The sequence below is a fragment of the Bidens hawaiensis genome, unplaced genomic scaffold (genome assembly GCF_021521415.1).
Source record: "Bidens hawaiensis isolate Kalapana, Puna unplaced genomic scaffold, B.hawaiensis_p1.1 tig00025968_1, whole genome shotgun sequence".
NCBI lineage: Eukaryota > Viridiplantae > Streptophyta > Magnoliopsida > Asterales > Asteraceae > Bidens > Bidens hawaiensis.
In genome coordinates this window covers 40,475-61,416 of record NW_027494167.1, presented here as the reverse complement: position 1 = coordinate 61,416, position 20,942 = coordinate 40,475, and the positions used below count along the sequence as shown (strand labels likewise).

At 37.6% G+C, this 20,942-nt stretch overlaps 1 pseudogene across 1 annotated transcript; it reads right to left on the bottom strand.

Annotated features, from left to right (window-relative positions):
* Positions 1-569: 569 nt before the first annotated feature.
* On the bottom strand, positions 570-2,669 carry LOC143572551 (glyoxylase I 4-like; annotated as a pseudogene). Its single transcript, XR_013142276.1, has 2 exons — positions 2,114-2,669; positions 570-924 (listed from the first exon to the last, which is right to left on the bottom strand). The product of XR_013142276.1 is annotated as a glyoxylase I 4-like (transcript).
* Between the last annotated feature and the right edge of the window lie 18,273 nt (positions 2,670-20,942).

Here is a 20,942-nt window from a genome sequence, read left to right as displayed (position 1 = left end):
GACTCAAGACATGTAAAATTGAGGGTAATTCGACTTATTTACCCGTATGTTAGGACAGTAAAGACTCAATACATGTGAAATTGAGGGTAATTCGACTTAATTACCCGTATGTTAGGACTTCCGAGACACCTACCCAACCCAAACCCTCCTAACGCACTAGAATTATTAAGATAATAGTAATAGTAACTAGTTTTTTTTAACTAGTATTGACACACTATAATTATTATGATAATTATAATAGTAACTTGTTATTTTCAAACTAGTATTGACGGGCACTACCCACCTAGTTATCTATATTTCCACCTTTAAGAGAAAACTCATCTTTAATGTGACTCCTAACGCACTACGATATAAACCCTCCTAACGTACTACGAGCCATCTATATTTTCTCCTTTGGGAGAAAACTATCTTTAGTGAGAATACCATATGCCGGCAAACTTATCTTTAGTGAGAATACCCTATGCCGGCCCTACGTGAAACCCCTATTTTCCCTATTTTTTTATGAACTTTTTGGATGTCTTGTCTGATCTTATCAACTAGTATTATTAGTAACATATCGTGTATAAGTAACAATATATTTTTCAAGATATGAAGAAACATAGCACATACGAATCACACGTACAAATTAAGTAAACAACTCGCCATACAACTGGAAAACGTAGAAACCCAAGATTCAGCTGGCTTTCGCAGCATTAGAGTCTAGCTCGACAGGCGGATTGTGGCGGTTGTGTGGTAGTTTAATCCGGCCAAAAGAACCTGCAGGCTTGAGCTTCACGTTATCACAGTTACATATTTCAATCAAAAATCCATCCGGATCATTAAAAAACAGCTGGTCAATCACCCCGTCTTCCCACCCACCGTTCTCATCTTGTACTTGATGTCCAAATCCTTCAGTTTCCGTTCCAACGCCTCCATGTCCTCACACTACACAATAACAAACCACCCTAATTAACACTTTTCAAATGATGAAGTGGCAAAACTTAAGAAGAGAGATGAAGGACAAATTAAGCCTTATTTTTCTTGTACAGAAGAATATAACAAACTATTATGCTCCATTTCTTTTTGTATAGGAGTTGCTTTTATTTTTTAAAACCTTGATGAACAAATTAAGCCATTTCTGTTTTTAAGTATGTAAGTCGTTAACTAAGATAAGTATGTGTGTTGAAGGTGGGGTTTGTTACACGTATTAGCTCTAGAATTACTAGAGTTATCTGAGATTTACTAGAGTACGTTATCTAATCTAGTATCAAACAAACCATAACTGATTCAATGAGCCTTATTTTATTCACATATGGCTTAATCAAGTTACTAATACTTAAATGATAGATATCAAAGAGCAAGTTTTTACTAATACTCGGATGCTATTAAAGAGCGTTTTAAAGTTTTTGTTTTTCATACGACTTCAACTTTTGTCTGGTAAAGTTGAAGCTGAATTCAAATTCACTATCCCATGAACGTGATTTGATAACACCTGTAAGGTAACTTCGAAAAAACCAAAATATACCATCCTCACCAGATTCACATCTTGTGTCACCAGCTTTTTTTAATGTAAAAAAAAGTCATTTAAAATTTACATTCATCGTAACATTATTATTATCCATGACTCATTATTATCCATGACCTTTATTATCCATGACTTGTTATTGTTGCCCGTATTAGCTATAGAATTACTACGGTTTTAAAGTCGGAATTACTACTGTTATTGTGGGTGTATTAGCTATATAGAATTACTACTGTTTTAAAGTCGGGTTTTATAGCACGTATTAGCTCTAGATTTACTAGAGTTATATGGAGTAACAATATATAATCAAACAGACTATAACCGATTTAATGAGCCATTCATATATTCACATATGTGCATCATATAGTACATGCATAGCTTAACCAAGTTACTAATACTTGAATGATATTAAAGAGCTTTCTAAAGTTTTTGTTTTTTCTCATACTTCAACTTTTGTCCCAACAATTTTTTTTGAAATAACCTATTTAATTATCATAACACTGATCCACAGTTCTAACCCTATCTGTCACTAGTTTTATTGAAAATAACCCATTTATAATAAACCCTAAATATGAATAAACACATATAACAGAAAAGAGATTAATTAAGCACCTGAAAGGATATATGATTATTCATGGGATCCAATTCATCACCATTACTAGGCAACTTCTCTTCATCCTTAGATTGAACCAAATGAATCCCTATCCCATAGTTAAACAACCACGCCCCATCGAAATCGAACAACTGCGGACGCTCTATCGACACGAACCCTAACGCCTTCTTGTAGAACTCCACCGAGTCCTCCACCGACTTACAAACCCTAGACACATGGTTAAGTGACAAGAGAGGCAGCTCAGGCTCCTCTTCTTCTTCTCCATTCTTCTTTTCTTCTTCTTTCTTTGATTCTGGTTTGTTATTGTTATCCATTTTTAGCTTTCAAATGACCGTTTAAGGTTTTGGCGGGGTTTTATGGACCAGATGGTGTGTGGCGGTTAATGACACGTGGTGTAACTTTGGCTTAGGGTTTCCAGGTGGATGAAAGTGGACGTGACGCGTAGAAGTGATTGTTGCATCGGTTAAGTAATCCATCAACCTAGGAATAGATAAATGGAATAAAGAAATGGGGCAAAACTATTGACCAATGGTGTGACATGATGGGGAATATTTTCATGTTATTTTTTGAATTTTTTAATGCATTGCCGTTCGGGATATCTAGGATTTATTTCTCAAAGTTCTCGAGGAGAAAAGGGAAATCATTTCACATGGTTTGTCTTCTCTTGTTATAATGTCTATAGACGTCGCGTAATGATATGGTGTACAACGGTTTGACGGCTATAATGAATAGGGTAGTGAATGACATGTTATTTTTAGGTTAAAAATAAATCATAAGGTTTTTTCTGGTTATGAAAGGATTAATGTAGATTTAAAATGTAGTTATAAGTGACCACAAGCTGTGAAATTTTTTAGTAGGGTTCAGCGCGTCGTACACGAAACTTCTTCAGCTTCTAGGTCCCAAAGCTTCGTTTTTAGCAGAATTGGCTTTGCTATTCAAAAAGGGGTTGCGGCGCAGTTTGTTGTCCGTTTGCTTGCCACTTTATTATAATCGTTTTATAGTAAACTATAAATAATGAGAATAAAAAAAAAAGTGACCATATATATACATATATGGCGGCGTTGGTTAGTTTGTGGTGCATGACTAGTTTCTTGCTATTCGGACTCCATTTGTATTTGATGTTTTTATTTAATATATTGCTTTTTTTTCCGTTCAAACAAAAAGAGCATTCGATGATTAATGGTTTGTTGAATATAGGTGTCTTTTTTTATGTTTAAATCTTTTAAAAAGTAAGAAATCAAATTAATTATTGTACTAATATAAATTAATTGTTGTACTACTTTATATTGTTGGCTTAACTATTTCAACAAGTTAACGTAATAAATATATGATACCGGGTTAGGATTTCTTCAAAAGACATAAGTTATATGTAGTGACGCTTTTTTAGGAATATTTCATCCACACTATATGAGAGTTATTTAATACATTTTCGTTTTTATTTTGTGTTCATCAATTCATTCTTGGTATATGCCGTTTAGTGTGTAAGAGTATCTTTAACATTCTTCGGCGTAAACAATCGGAATATTTTCAAGTGGGCGTTGATTTTCTTGTAATAATATATATGCATCTAGAAAGTTATTGTATGAATTTCTTAAGGGATAATTTCCAAAACGATCCAAAGCAAGAGAGAGAAAAAAAATCATAAATGGGTCAAGTTCACAAACTAACCCATCAAATATGTACTGAGGAGACGCTTTGGTAAATTAAACGACGGGATTTTAAAACCAATCAAAAGATGATATGTGTAAAGGATCTGACACTCCAGTGGAGAAGTGGCTGCCGAAGGTGGGGAATTGGTGGTTGGCGGTGGTGATGCGGCGGCAGCGGGTGGCGGTGAGGTGGTGTCAGACGGTGGTGAGGTTGAGGGTGTCGGAGAAGATGAAGATGAAGAAGATGATGAAGATGAAGAAGAAGAAGAAGAAGAAGAAGAAGATGATGATGATGATGATGATGATGATGATGAAGAGAAGGTAGGATTAATAATAATTTGAACGTACTAGACAACAAACATAAAAAAAATCCGTCTGGATAGACTGTTTTTTAAAAAGTGATTTAACTAAAAAATATGGTCGGAACAGACGAGATTTTTAAAAATGTCGTCTGATGTGTCAGATTCTTTACACATTTCACCTTTTGATTGGTTTTAAAATCCCGTCGTTTATTTTACCAAAGCGTCTCCTCAGTACATATTTGATGGGTTAGTTTGGGAACTTGGACCTGTTTAGGATCTTTTTTTCTCTCTCTTGTTTTAGATCATAATGGGAATTATCCCATTTCTTAATGCATTTCAATTCGGGATATCCAGATTTATAACTTTTCAAAGTTCTTGAGGGGAAAAGCTAAACTATATCACGCGATTTGTCTTGTTTTGTTATGGTGCTTATAGAAGGCGCGTGATGACTTAGTATACAACGGTTTTACAGTTATGGAGGATAGAATAGTTACGAATGATAGAACACAGAGTGACATTAAAAGTCTTAGTTGCTTTTGGGTTAAAATAAATCGGGAGGTTTTCTTTTATTGTGATAAGATTTATGCAAATTTAAAATGTAATTATGAGGGACCTTATATATGGTGGTGTTGGTTGGTTTGTGGTGTGTAGCCTAGTTTCTTGCTAGTTGCCTAGTTGGTCTCCTTTGCACTTGACATTTTTATAACAACTTTTACTATTATGCCACACACAATTCTTTGTTTCAATTGAATTGGTATATAGGAATTACAATGCGGAGTCCAATATATGGACAGATTGTTCCAATGTATAAAAAGAAATAAGAATTAATCTTGCCTAATATAAAGGAAGTAAGAATGGTATGCATATAATTTGTTCACATAATTTGCTCCTTAACAACCTCCCCCCTCCCCTCAAGTGGTGCATGTAAGTTAACAATGCCCAACTGGTCAAGCAAGAAACGGAAACATTGAGTCCCTAATGGTTTGGTGAAAACATCAGCGATTTGTGCCGTTGTGCAAATCTGCATAGGTTGTATTTCTTCATACTCTACCTGTTCCCAAACAAAACACAATCCATTTCAACGTGTTTAGTACGTTCGTAGAAGACGGGATTAGTTGCAATATGTCTAGCGTCTTGGTTGTCACAAAAGAGTTGCGTGGGGCCGTGCATGGCATTTCGAGTTCACCAACTAGTCATCGCATCCACAAAATTTCGCTAACGGTCGAAGCCATGGCACAGTATTCGGCTTCGACGGATGAACGAGAAACGACAGCCTGTTTCATTGACTTCCATGATATGTTAGCTCCCCCTAAAAGTGTAGGTCCCTTTGGACGGATCTAACAACACGATACTAGTCTACTTGGATAAATCTTAACACTAGGTAGCGGTAATCACTAGTGAGGACCGAGATCTCGAATCTTGTTTGGTTATATTTATTGCCGAGAGGGAAGAGAAAGAGAGAGATGAGAGAGTTTAAATTATGAATAAGGATAAGAATTTTGGCAAAAAGGTTGGTTATGCATGAGATACACACACTATTTATAGTGTGTGTGCTCATGCACTATAATTTCTTTATTCACGGCCCAATGGGCTCTAACATACATGGCCTCTGGCCCAAACATACAAGAAAGATAAACCGGCTAACTAACATATATAAACGTTCAAGCATTATCAAATACAAAAGACTAAAACACAAAATGAGCCTAACAATATCCCTCTAGTCTTTAGTATTGTTCCGTTAGCTCCAGTCTTCAGTCGGTCTCAGATTTGTACTCAAATATCTCGTCGTGATCAAAAGGTTGTTTTTTAACAAGAAGACGGACAAACTTGTTGAATTTCTCGATGATAGCGTTGGTACAGTCCTAACGCACATCTTCAATCATGCACAAGGCTGACTCGAGAAGCTTTTGTAAGTCAGCGTTGCTGAACCCTGCCAGTTCGTGTTCATCAAAGAATCGAAGGTCATGAGATTTCTCACAGTGAATAATGACCTCACTGTGTGCGTTGTCGAACTCCCAAGCAATGAAGTCATAAAGAAAGTCTTCGTCAAAGGGCATGCCATGAAAAATAGGTTCTCCATGATCATCAGGAATTTTGTATCTCCGTCCCTTAGCCGACTTTTTGGTAACAAGGTTGACTTCTTTAGACTTGTATGACCTAGATTGACTTCTTTAGACTTGTATGACCTACCCAGATTTAGAGTAAATTTTGGGTAGTCATCTTTCCACTCATGGCTCAAAAACTGCTTGAACTCCACCGTGCTTTCCTCCTCACCTCGACCCACCATCTTTCTGAAGTAGTTCATGTCAAAGATAGACAAGGTGTGCATATCTCCATAGGTGAGATATGTCAGGTCACCATTGGCTCAACGAACAACCCAACTCTTGTTGTCTTTGTGCCACTTTGCATAGAGGATTGGGGCGGAGTTATGGTACGCCTTTGATCTCCATCTCAAGCTTCCCATTCTGCTCACACTGTAGTACTTGATGCACTTTCTTGACTTTCTTGGAGCAAGCAGGAGTGACAACTGTTTCTTGAACTGTAGGCTCTACAATAACCCTTTCCGAGTGTCCGGATTAAGTGAGTAGTTTATTTCATCATCGCTTTCATTATTTTCTTCCACGGCTTCTTGACCTGGTGAGCTGGTATCTGCAAAAAGAACACACATTAAAAGTAGAGGCTATTTCAGCCTCGATTGCAGCATCAGTCTCGCGAGTTTTTTGAGCCTCACTTGGCGGGTCCTGTTCCTCCGCCTTATTATCACCAGTGGCATCACCATCACCACTGTCATCACCAATTCCATCACCACTACGAGCTTCATCAAAACTGTCGTACCCGTGGTCGTCATCATCATCCTCATTTTCTTCATCCTCATCATCATCATCACCGTCACCGTATTCATCATCGGTCTCATCATCATCCTCACCATCACCATTCCCTCCATCACCTCCTTGAGCTACAGGTTGTTGTTGGACAATAGGACTCATAGAAGTGGTAGCAGTAGCACTAACTTGTTCACCCGAAGTGGGTACAACAAGTGGAGAACTTGTGGAATAGTTGTGGTGGTAGTAGTAACCACAAGTTCAGTGCTTAACATGGTTCCAACAACCTTTAGAGGCTCACCTTCACTAACTTTCACACCCGAACCTCTTTCACCAGTATCTTTCCTCGGTCCACCACTTTCACCAGTATCTTTCTGTAACAACTCAGACTTTTCGAAAACTATATCTTTATTAAAGCCCGACCCATTTCGATGTTCGGGAAATTTTCTCGCATTTATCGAGTTTAAATTGATTATCATATTATTATTAATTAATTTATAATTATATCTCTTAGGTTTTGGCATAACTAACCCAAAACATAAAGATTTGCCTCTTTTGTGTCCATCCTCAAACCCTAGGGCTATTTTTGTAAATATCTTTATAATCCATTTCATAATCTGGATATCCTTTACCCAAACCCGAAACCATAACTGATTTCTTGTACCCGGTTGATTTAACCAATTACTTGGATCATAATGTTTTTATTTGTTGTAATTGATCTTGTGTATCTCATAGTTATAGTAATTTCGGGCTAATAGATGATCTTAACTTGTTAATTATATCAAATACGATATGTTATTCCTTTTTAACCAAACCGACATTCATTTGATCTTGTAGAACACGAAATAGTTTGTAACAATTCAATTAATTAACAAGATACGATCCTTAAACCCTAATCGTCCTAAGCCCTATATATAATTGGATTATTATCACCATTTGTTTACTCGTCCATAAACCTTCATAGCCGTCATCTGTAGCATCCAATTAACACAACTCCGATCATCAACTGAGGTAATTGGTTAGTGTATTATGTTCGCATCAACGTAATAATCAAAAGCCCTATGGTTTAATTGATTAACAATAATGGATTTAATCAAAATGAATATGTTAGGGTTCATACTAATCTGGGTTAATTCACTTCAGTTTATAATATATGGGTTCTGGTTTAGTTTGCACGTCGCTAGATAGCCCAGCTGGTTATGTCACTTGGTTATGGGGAGCAGGTTGCGGGTTCGACCCCTGCCACCCCGAGTTTTTAGTGAATTTTGGTATTTTCTTTTAAATACATTTTTATTAAATATAATAGTAATAATAATTATTAAATAATTTTCAATTTTATTATAATTTACTATAAAACGATTATAATAAAGTGGCAGGAAAACGAGCAACAAGCTGCGCCGCAACCCCCTTTTGAATAGCAAAGCCAATCATGCTAAAACGAAGTTTTGGGACCTAGAAGCTGAAGAGGTTCACGTGTACGACGCGCTGAACCATACTCAAAAATTTCACAGCCTTTGGGGCCAGGAAACAAAATGTATCAAAGGCAAATGGTAGAAAGACATGTTGATTATCTAAACAAGCTTTCTCGTGTTTAACAACTTTGCCCGATTCAGCCTTCAACGCAGCCTGACCCACAACAAACCCACGGTCCCTGAGCCCAACAAGAGGAGACACTCCTGTAAGATCCACACAGGCGTGTTTCCCCCCTATCCACCCGAACACAAGAATATCAGCTGGTCGTAAAGTGGACCTCCCTTCAAGAGGATCCGTGAGAAAGTTAACAGGGGCCTCCTTTTTAGCAGAAATCCCTACCCGTTTAAGAACATCACACAGAACATCCCTAACCAAATCATGTCTGTATTTAAATCCAGGCAATTCTTTGCAATGCACCGCATGGTCACCAAAAGAATCCAAACAGACCTTGCGACAAATTGGGCAAGGTTCATCAGTCGGGAACATAAGGATCATTAACCGGTACTTAAGGATAGCCCGATACTCCAAACCCGACATACGTTGGCCTAATCCTTCAATGGGGATGGCCGTTAGAAAATCCTGAGCCCGAGGAGCCCGAAGGCATTCAAACACTGCCTTTTGGCGAGGGGATAGATCAAACTTCACTTCTAAACTCTTGACGATTCCACTAAATAAGGCACTCGCCACAACATGTTGGCCTTGTGTTCTCGCATCTTTCGTCCGTGTATGTACGTATATGTAAACATAAATGTATATATAAATATATATAATAACACGAAAACTAATATTTATGTTTTAATATATATATATATATTTATAATTTAACAAACTAACAATATTTTTAAAAAGATGTATTTTACTTTTATACTTTATATATAATTAACAAACTAATAATTTTACATATAATCTTTATATATAATTATATTAATTATGATAAAAAGGGTATAATATTAACTTAATAATAATTATAATTATCGGGCTTTCATATTCGATCTAGTTCATTACCTTAGCGTATCCATACTCCATCTTCCTTTACAGGCTTTATCGTCAACACGCGATTTCCGCGAATCGTCATTCTTAATAATCTCTTTTTCACCTTTGCTCGTCTATTGAGCCGAGTACAATATTCCCCTATTTTACTTGCTTTCAACGTTTTGGGGACATATGCGTTGATACATTATTTCTCTATTGTATAATACTCAAACTGCAACTATTGTCATTTGTGTTAACAATTTTGTACCATACTTGTTACATGCTTTATGTGAATCGCATTTGGAGAGGTCCAGCATAATATCAGAATAGTATGATCATACGACCTTCGTAATAGCTGCGTGCTTTTCGATATCTCATTTATTTTTGCTCATTGGTTAAGTTGTTTATTTCATCTGACTTGTTGCATACTTATTTTTATATTATATATATATTAAAACAAGTGTGTTGCTCACTCAACCTTGTGTTGACAAATCTACTTTATTTTTAATGCATATGCAGGTCATCGTGTGATGTGAAGTTAGTTCAAGTCTTGGAAGATCACTTAAAAATAAATCCAGAGAAAATTAACAAGACATTTGTTTTATGGTTTATGTTTGTTAGGTGAACTATTTGTCATTTTGGATATTGTATTGAATACTTTGTTTTATTTGAAATTAGATTTTACATGTATTGAAATTTCCAATATTGTATGATAGTACATTGAGAGATGTGAGCAATCAGCTCACACCCCGACATTTCTGCCATAGGTTGGGGTGTGACAGATTGGTATCAGAGCCGAAGGTTTAAGATATGTCATTAATGGTTCCATAGTAACATGCTTAGGAGACCCATACGTTCTTATCTGTTTGCCTTATATGTTCGAATATTAATTACTTATTATTTATTATTGTACTGTTATGCACATACACACAATTCCGAGGCTATGCCTTAACATTCAAAGAAAACTTTTCATAATTAGATTGCCTTTTTATTTTTGGGAAATTCCTTAAGAGTTCCTTACTTTTGTTTTTACTCTTCACCTTAAGGCTAGATAGTGTGACAAGTTCTGGCCGTAACTGGAAGGGGAGAGTACTGTGAGTTGGGCCTTGGCAAAACGGTTCCGATAACCCAAGGTAAGATGCTATTCCTTACCTAGATGATAACCAGGCCACAATACTCGAGCTTATAGGCCAAAACGGGAACACAACTGTCATACGAACGACACCTTAGGTTGTTTTAAACCGAATTCACGGTGGTTCGTGGCTAAATTCGGTTTTTCCGATTATTGTGTTTTGTTATTTAAATGGTTAGTTGGGTAAAAAATCCATGGAACCCATGGGCACTCCTACTATCCATTTCTCACTTTGTTTTATGTTTTTGTTGGAGTTCATCATACATGGTGGTTCATGGGATGCTTCAACTACTCATATTTTTCGTTCGTTTATTCTTTATTTAGTTTGGTCGATCGAAAGGCCATGTAACGCTCATGGGCTGACCAAATTTATTGTATTGTTAATTTGTTAATTAGTTGGGACAATCAAAATGCCATGTAACGCTCATGGGCTGTCCAACTCAGTTGTTTTTATATTTTAGTTTCGTTGGGCCATTCAAATTGCCATGGAAAGCTCATGGGAGACCAACATCCACAAATATATTTCATTAGTTTATTGTAAAGTTAACTTAATCAAATAAAAATCTAAATTTTAAACTGACTTATCTCCTCGTGTAGTCATCACATATTAATCATATTGACTACATCATCTAATAACTATTTTTGCAATGTACCCCCCCCCCCCCATAATTATAATCTTTTACTTTTAATCCTTATGATGCAAATCCTTACTTCTTAAGGAAACGTTATTATAAGTTATCTACATAATTAAACATTTTATTATTCTAATGTTTTCCTCAACTTATCCTTCAACTTATAAATCTTTATTTTTGGTCAACGTAGAATGTCTTATCTAAGAAACCACCGTCATCCTCGACATCAATCGTCTGATTCTTACCACCACCATATAGCTGCTTGAATAGCCAAAGAGTTAACTTCTGCGATCCCTAGGATAGCAACCCAAAATCGGAACATCCATGCAACCGATCCAACCTTTTCCACTAACCACTCTCCTCGTAACTACAACTCTTTATGATTGCTGATCCTTTTTTGCATATTGTTGATCCAACCTTGTTGGCTTTCAATCCATGCTCTATCAAGATCTTTACTTTCTTACAAATAAGCCACTTTATCAGCTAGAGCATCACGTTGTCTCGTCACTTCTTCATTTATTTCTTGTTGATCTTTAACAAATTTGATCAAAAAGAGCTCACGTTTTGCTCTGTTCTCATTTGCTTCTTCCAATGCTCTAATCCTATCGAGGATAGGATCTTGATACACTGTCGACTTATTCGACTTGCTATTTGATATGGGAGTGGTTGTTATGATTGGGCTATTTAGGGTTGAGGGAGGTGTGGTTGATATAGTTGATTGTGGTGTAGTTGGTATAGGCATGGTTAAGGTTAGGGTTGGGAAGGATGTAGGTGTGGCTAAGGGTAGGCTTGTAGGTTCGGTTGTGGTTGCTAAGGTTGATGTGGTGGTTTGTGATTGGATGGATATGGTAAATGTAGAGGTCCAAAATGATGTTCCTCTTATCAGTGAAGTGAATTGATAGGTGGGTGAAGTAACGAGTATGGTGGTCCTAGGTGGAGATAAGGTCTGGGCTATTGGTTCGGTTTCGGCTTGGGTGGTTACGGGTTGGTTTTCTAATATTGAGGGTAAGGGCTCACTAGTCTGGTTGGTGAGGTTTCGAGAGGTGTAATGGGTTCGTCCCTAAGCGTTGGGGTTTTTGATTTAGGCTTGGTTTTGGTTTTGAGTATGATTATAGTTTGGTATTTTGATGGGGATTTTGATTTGGTTTTGGATTGGGTTTGTGATGAGGTTGTGGTTTGGGCTTTGGTAAACTTGATTTGTTAAGATTTAAGGGCCTCAGTGATTTTGACTAGAGTAGTGGGTGATCCTACATGTGGGTTAGCTATGATGGTGGTTTGTGGTGTGGTAGTTTGTGTGGTCAAAGGTGTGGAAGCTAGGGTTTCACTCATCATAGCTGCAGTCGAAGGAAAACGTACCTTTAAAGTAGGCACCTTGGCAGAGGCAGACTTCTCAGAGTCCTTTGTCCGCTTTGAACGCTTCAACGGACCCTCTGGTTCTTCCTCCTCTGTTTCAGTGGCAGCAACATGCTTCTTAGATGATTCACCAGCTTTTCTCTTGCCTTTATCGTGTTTACGCTTTGACCGATGCTCAACTTCAGCGTCCATCTCCCATTCAACCTCAATTGTTTCAGGCTCATCCATAGGGTTATCGTGTTCTTCCTCGTCATCTCCACCTTCATCATCATCATGACCTTCATCATTATCATCATGATCATTATCACTTTCCCTTCCTCCTCAACTTCTGTTTCATCACTGTCCGGTTCAGTCTCAGTGAACTGACCAATCTTAACCCACGTCATCACCTTTATACTTGTATGACCTTCTCCCAGTAGGCTCAACAATAGCCTTGAAAGTAGATCGACAACCATTTCACATGATGAGGCTTAGATGGTTTAACAACATTTCCTTCATCATCTACTTCATCCAGGTATACTGGTTTGGGAGTTTTGGGAAGCAGGTAATCCAAAAGCAGCTGTACGAACCTTTGATACATCATTCGTCGATTCTTGGCTAGTACATTAAGTTGCATGTACTTGAAGAACAACTTTGAGTAGTTATACTTCTTCTAGTTTGTCAAGCATAACATAACTCCTACCTAGTCAGCATTCAGTTTGTTAAAGCCCCCGTTCTGTGAAGATAAACAATTGGCAACAATGTGAATAAGAAGCTTCTAGTATATGGGAAGATGCCTCTTCTCACACATGCTCCACTTTATATCATAACCAATCTCTCAAAGAAACCTAGCAATTTGCTTATTTGAGAACTTGGTCAACTAATCATCAGCGCTATCCTTTATCTTTAGAGCTCGTCTAATAACCTCCTCATTCCCCGTGATACTCTGATCAACCACCTTTGATGTTATCTCAGTCCCTTTCTTTTTCAGTTTTGGGATTCACCCAAAACTGTTCAACCCAAGAGCTATGAATTTCAGGATCGGCAGTTATAGCATATGATAGTGGGCATTCTTGTAATCCCATGATCATAGAAATTAATACCTTGTATTTTCTTTTCTTTGGAAGTTCTAAGGGACATGAGTTGTTATGATTCTACAACAGAAATATAAGTGTTGATAATTGAGTATTAAAAGTAAGAATATAAACTAATAAAATTAAATAAGACAAACAATAGATAAACCAAAAATGAAACAAAATTAAAATTAAAAGTAAACTTGAAAATAAAATAAAATAAAAAAATTAATTAGAAAAAAACATGTTTGAGGTGTTTATGAAAACAGTTAAGTATGAAGTGATCTAATCGACTAAGTTTAGGTTTCAACATTGTTTGCACAAAAAATCCAAGTCTCATGTGATCGAATCGAATGATGAGTTAAATGAGTTATGTGAAATGTTTAAAAGTGTAACAAGTATAAACTGATCTAATCTAATTTGAATTTGATCTAATCTAGTTATAAGTTAATCTAATCGAATGTGTATCTGATTAGAATGATTTATAACTTAGATTAATTTATATTCAAATTCAAATAATAAAAATTTTCAAGTGTCATTTGATCTAATCGAATACAGATTCTAATATAATCGAATGATGACATAATCGAATCGAATGGTCATTCTATTAGATTATATTTTTAATTCGATTCGATCATAATTCTTAGTTGATCAGATTCTCCTTAGAAGATTTTCAGTACAAGTCATTTCTAATCGAATGATGATTCGATTACATTGCCCTTATTAGTTTTTCAGTCTCATGTTCTTTTTAATAGAATGCTGATTCGATTACATTTGTCCTTAACATGTTTTCTGAAATTCTCTTTTCTAATCAAATAGTCATTCGATCACTTGGCACTTGAACATATTTCATTGTTTTTTTTTCTTTTCTAATCGAATTCTCATTCGATTACATTGTCCTTATGCAACTTTCAATCCAACTTATTTTCAATCGAATGGGAATTCAATTACATTTCCTTTTCAAATCGAGTCCACACTAGTTTACACCTTCAATCGATTACATAGCCCTTAATCATTCTTCTCACCCAACACATTTTAATTCGAATATATATTCGATTAAGATAGATTATACCATTCGATTAATATAGTTTAATCTATTCTAATCGAATATAGTAAATTCTATTAGAACCCTGGACATTTTCAAACTACACATAATCACACATTTTCATCGCTTCTGGGTTTATACAATCCTGTTACAAATTTCTGGGAAAACATAGCCCACCTTCAACCAAGTTTTATGGGCCGACTAGACCAAAAATGGTCCGATAAACTTAAAAAACTCAATTAAAACAACACGTATACTCCTAATGATATCGCTAATAAGAATATGACATCAATTTAACCAACAAACATCATATAAAGACCCAATCGAGTTCAAACAGTTCCGACAGGAACTGCTTTTGACCCCCGAAACAAGAACAAGATGAATATAATGAATTAATGTATACCACATGTGCAGGATTTTATCTTGTTTGATGATTAAGTATGATTATGAGGTATAGATTTGATGTTTTGATTTTCGATCTAGAAGAGAACTGAAGGTATGGTGGTGGGAGGCGGTGAAAGGAGAGAAAAGGTAGAGAGAGAAAGTGAAAGTGGATAAGATTGACTGTTAAAATTGAAAGATATTTTGAGTTGGCCCTATATATAGGGTCAGCCTATCTCGCGATAGGGTCAAAACATCTCGAGTTTTAAACGATTTTACACTCTCAACTCCCGAACTCTGAAAATATTTTCAAATTAAGACCCGCAAAATACTTACCCACCGAATCCGAACACTTTAAACATATACTAGATATATTTTGTTAGACCAACACTTAACAAACTTTGCATAATGACGTTTACATAGAACCCAAGATTCCAACAAAATAAAGACCATTTTAAAGTTTGAGAAAAATTAAAACAAAAAAAATAATAAAATAAAATGAGATAAAAATAAAAATAAAAGATAATACAAGCTTAAGAATGCCTAAGATGTAAACAAAACAAAAACAAAAGAAAGGTTAAAAATGAATTTGAAGTAAAGATTGTTGGTACATGTGTGTCAGTAGTTCATAGTCTAGCATTTGTAATCGAGTCTGTAATGCAATTATGTTTTGATTATGTTTATATTTGTAACACGCGAAGTTGTCAACAAGTTCGCTCTGGCGAACTTGTTGAATCAGCGAAGTTATTGACAACTTCGCCTATGGCGAAGTTGTCATGTTTATATACTGTTTCAGCCGAAACAGTTAAGGTTGATCGTTTAGGGTTTACGTTTCAGTTGTTCACTTCGTGTGTTACGTGTCATTGTCTGTAATAGTGACCTCGGGTCACGTGTTCGTTATCAATATAACGTGTTTGGTTTATTGCTTGTGTGTTCGATCTCTACATACTCTACACTCGTATCTACCTACGCAGGGATTCCGCACCTGCGTTGTTAGCGACATCCCGTGTACGATCCGTCCAGGAACCTACAATTGGTATCAGAGCCATTGGCTCGATTGTGAGGTTCGGGATTTCACGCGGGTGTAGAAAACGTCTCGTTTGACCTATTCGCGGGACGTGTTTTTGTTGGGATTGTGTTTTGCTCGTGCTTGACAGTCATTTTCAAGCCATTGCATTGATCGGAAACTGCTGGATTGACGAAATCAGATCTGAACAGTTTCCTTGTTCATCGGGCGAAGTTACCGTTCTTCGGGCGAAGTTACCATTCTTCAGGCGAAGTTGCCGTCACTGGAATTAGGGTTTCGGTGAAAATATAAGGATTAGCGAAGTTAACCACAACTTCGCTTACCTCATAAGTTCGCCTTAGCGAAGTTATCCGCAACTTCGCTTTCCACCCAAGTTCGCTTACCTCCTAAGTTCGCTCATTCTAAGCGAAGTTATTTTTAACTTCGCCAAGTCAAGCGAATTTAAGACCCAGCGAAGTTCTCTTTTCAGCGAAGTTAACTTTCAAGCGAAGTTATTCTTAACTTCGCCTACTGAGCTGTTTTAATATTTTTTTATTTTCAGGTTTTTCAGGTTTTCGCAAGGATGTCGTCAATTAACATCTCCGATTTGGTCAAGATGGAAGTAGAAGCGGGGTCAGCCACTAAGGCCCCGAGGTTGATGAAAGGAACTGACTTCGTGGCATGGAAGGACAGATTCATCCAATACATTAAATACCAGGATGCCAAAATGTGGGTGTGCATCCAGGATGGATATATCCCTCCAACTATGCAATACGAAGGCCGTGACGTGGTTAAGAAGTACAGCAAAATGGAGGACGAAGAAAAGAAAATGTATGAGGCTGAGAGCAAGGCCCATGCAGCTATAACAATGGCACTTCCTCAAGAGGTTCTCCACACGTTCAGAAAGTACACTTCTGCGAGAGAGCTTTGGGATGCTCTTGAAAATAGATTCGAGGGGAATATGGGTATCCGTGCATCAAAGATCAAACTCTTAAAGACCCAGTTCTCCGTCTTCAAATTTTTGAAGAACGAATCACTGGATGATATTATCACCAGATACTATCATCTAATGACAGAGCTTAGCAATTATTCAATTGCCTATCGAGAAGAAGAGATTGTTGAAAAGCTTCTCGATGCTCTCCCACCGAAGTGGGAAATGTACACCGTTCTTATGAGGGAAGACAGAGACTTTCCAAATTATGATCTGGAAACAGCAGTAAACAAGCTCAGAACTTATGAGCTTAATATGGTTCGAAAAGAAACACCAACAGATCAGATACAAGACCCTGGTATGTATGGTGCAAAGATTAACTCAGGCTCAAGTTCGAGGCCTGAATCTGCTGCTTTTTACTCGAAAGGGGAGTCAGGTCCTGACTCTTCTCATGAAGGAAACGTTTCTGTGAACATGAACGGTGATGTCTGTTTCGTTGCTGGAGGATCAAGTACTTCAAAGCCTCAAGCATCCTCAAGTGGTTTTTCTGCAAATGCCTCAAGCAATAATTATTCCAAGATGCCTATGAGTGTAAAGTCTGCTGAAGAGCAGTTTGCAGTCTATGCATCATTTATTGCTTCCTACGAAAACTACATCCAGGGGAAGATTGTGGACCCTGCTGTACTGGATGAGGACTACGACCAGATCGATGCTGATGATCTGGAGGAGATGGATTTGCAAAGGCAAATGGCAATGATTGTGAGGCGTGTAAAACGGTTTATGAACAAAACTGGGAGAAAGTTTGTTGGTGGTAGGCCCGGGTTCGACAAATCCAAGGTAAGGTGCTATAATTGTCAACAGTACGGGCACTTTGCCAAGGAATGCAGAAATGAGAGAGTTGAACGAGGACAAGGTCGGCCTACACAACACTCTGGAGTTAACAGAGAGATTAACGCCATGTTGACCAGAGAAGCAGGTGAGTACAACTGGAACCCGCATTCAAGTGGTTCTGGTGAGCAAGCGAACATGGCTGAGTCTGAAGTTGAAAAATGTGAGAAGGTTGATGGAAATGAGAAAGCTAATGAAGAAGAAACCGCTTTCATGGCAGATGACAAGGATAATCGCTCCGAGGTAAGTACTAAGAATATTTGTACTAGTTGTGAGAATTTGTCTGAGCAACTCACTACGATAACTGATCAGTACGTCCGTTTAGATGCTGATTTTAAAACTATTAAAGAAGATCACCATTTTACTAAATCAAGAGAAAACAGTTATAAAGTTAAAATAAAAGCATGTGAAAAAGACATTCAGAGCTTAAAAACTAAACTTGCTGAGAAAATTGAAATAATTGATCTTAGTTATGAAGTTTTAGAAGAAAAAACAAAAGTGATTGCTGATCGGGATAAACAGATTGCTGACCACCAGGTGAAGGTGGTGGAACTGAACCGCAAACTTGAGCAGTTCAGGAATTCCTCGGCCATCCTTGATCACCTCGTGAGTGATCAAGGTACCTCTGCAAAGAGGGGAGGAATCGGATATCACGAAGTTCCACCACCCTTTAACCACAACTATACCTATAATCCGAGTGTTCAGAAATCTGTTGATTTCGAGGTTACTCAGACAACTCCAATCAAGATTACAAGGGTAGAACCAAGTGTTAGCTGTGGCGAAACGAGTTCGCCTGTTACTAGTGTGAATATTTCTGTTTCGAGTCCAGTCTCATCGGATTCGGATAAGTTGTCCGAATCTGGTCAGACAAAAGAGAAAGTAGGGTTACCCAACGGTGGAGATAAAAATAAAATTTCTAAAAAGAGTTCTCCACTCAATCCGTACGTCCCACCCTATGTGAGACATACGGATGGTAACACTGCCTCTACCTCCAAACCAACATTTGACAAGAAAATGGAGAGTCGGTGTTGCTTTAGATGTAACAAGTTAGGGCATTTAGTTGCAGACTGCCCTCTGAAGCCGAGATTTAGAGGTGTGAGGCCAAATACAACTGAGGATAAGCGTCATTTTGTTACTGCTAAAAATGAAAACTTTTCAAAGTGCAAAAATGTAAATAATTCAAGTTTTTATAAAAACAAACCTCAGTTTTTCAACCAAACCACAAGATATAATACTTTCAACTCTCATAGGTTTGGAAGGCATTACACTCAATCTGCAAGGAGATTCCCTAACAGGACTTACAGAAATTATCCTGATGCTAACTTGAGAAAGCCAGGGTACGGGACGTATCGATCCAAGACCAATTGGTCTTGGGTCCCAAGATTCTAACTCTTTGTTTTATTGTGCAGGAACAGTTGAACAGGGCTGCCAACAATCTTTGGATTGTAGATAGCGGCTGTTCCCGGCACATGACAGGCAACAAACACTTGTTGCAAGACTTAAAACCTGTTCAGGGAGCAAGAGTTAGTTTTGCTGGTGAGAGCGGAGGAAGGATTACCGGTAGAGGAACTGTGTCGAATGGGAGAATGACACTTGAGAATGTAAACTTTGTGGAGGAATTAAAGCACAATCTGCTGAGTGTGTCGCAGATTTGTGATAAAGATTACACTGTCCATTTCACGAAGAATGAAGCGATCGTATTGAAGCCTGGTTTTCAAATACCAGACGAATGGATAGTAATGAAAGCTCCACGTGAAACGAATACATATGTGATGGATATGAGGTCTACTGAAATGGCCACTGGAGAATCCTGTTTAATGACAAAAGCAAGCGAATCAGAATCAGAATTATGGCACAGGAGAATGGGACATATTCATCTTCGGAAGATGAACTTCATTGTCAAGAATGGGCTTGTGATGGGCGTTCCCTTAAAAAGTTTTAACTTTGAAGACAAATGTATAGCATGCAAGAAGGGAAAGCAACACAAGAAATCCCATCTCACCAAGAAGATTAAATCTATTGCCGGTACTCTAGAACTACTTCATATGGATCTCTTCGGTCCAGTGAATGTAAAAAGTCTAGGTGGTACTTCTTACTACTTGGTGATCACTGATGACTACTCGCGATATTCGTGGGTATATTTTCTGAAAACGAAAGATGAGACGGCTCAAATGGTGAAGAATCTAATTACAAAAGTTGAGAACGTCATGAGTAAATCAGTTAAATTCATCAGAAGTGACAATGGGACAGAGTTCAAGAACTTTGAAATGGAAATCTTCTGTCTTCAGAAGGGAATTGAACATCAATACAGCGCTCCGTATACTCCGCAACAGAATGGAGTGGCTGAAAGGAAGAACCGAACGTTAATTGAAGGAGCCAGAACTATGCTGGCAGACTCGAAGCTTCCTGTGATGTTCTGGGCTGAAGCAGTTGCTACAGCCTGCTATGTTCTGAATAGGGTGTTAACCGTTAAGAGACTTGGAAAAACTTGTTACGAGCTTATGCACGGAAGGAAGCCCAACTTGTGCGGTCTTGAACCATTTGGGTCTCCTTGTTCGATTTTGAAGACTAATTCGAAATTTGGTGAAGTAGCCGATGAGGGAATCCTAGTCGGTTATGTTGTTGGGACTCCCAATAGGCGGGTCTTCAATACGTCGACTTGCAAGGTGGAGGTGGTTTGTAACACCGACATTACTAGTTACCAACCGCCAAAACCAAGCAATGGACCTGCTGAGCTTTTCGATTATGTTAAACTTTTTAAGTCGTTTAACGTACCTGATTTGGAAATTTCTGAAGAAGACGAAAGAGCTGTGACGAAGATGATACTTGATGAGGAAGAGAATCTATTGCAACATCAGATGTTTGAGAAATCTCAACCTTCCACATCAAACCCTATCGATACCCCTGCGGCCTCAACTGAAGAAGAATTTATTAATCCTTTTCACTCTCAACCTGAAACAATCATAGATGAGATCTCTTCAAACTTGGAAGACAATTTACATGTCGGTGCTGTTCCGACCACGAGAATTCACAAAGATCACCCATTGGAGAACGTTATAGGTGATGTGTCCTCCAGTGTTCAAACCAGAAGTAGCTTGAATGAGCACACATGTGTTTATACAAGCATAAAAGAAACGGGTATAATGAATGAATGTTTGTACTCCTGCTTTATAAGCCAAATTGAACCAAA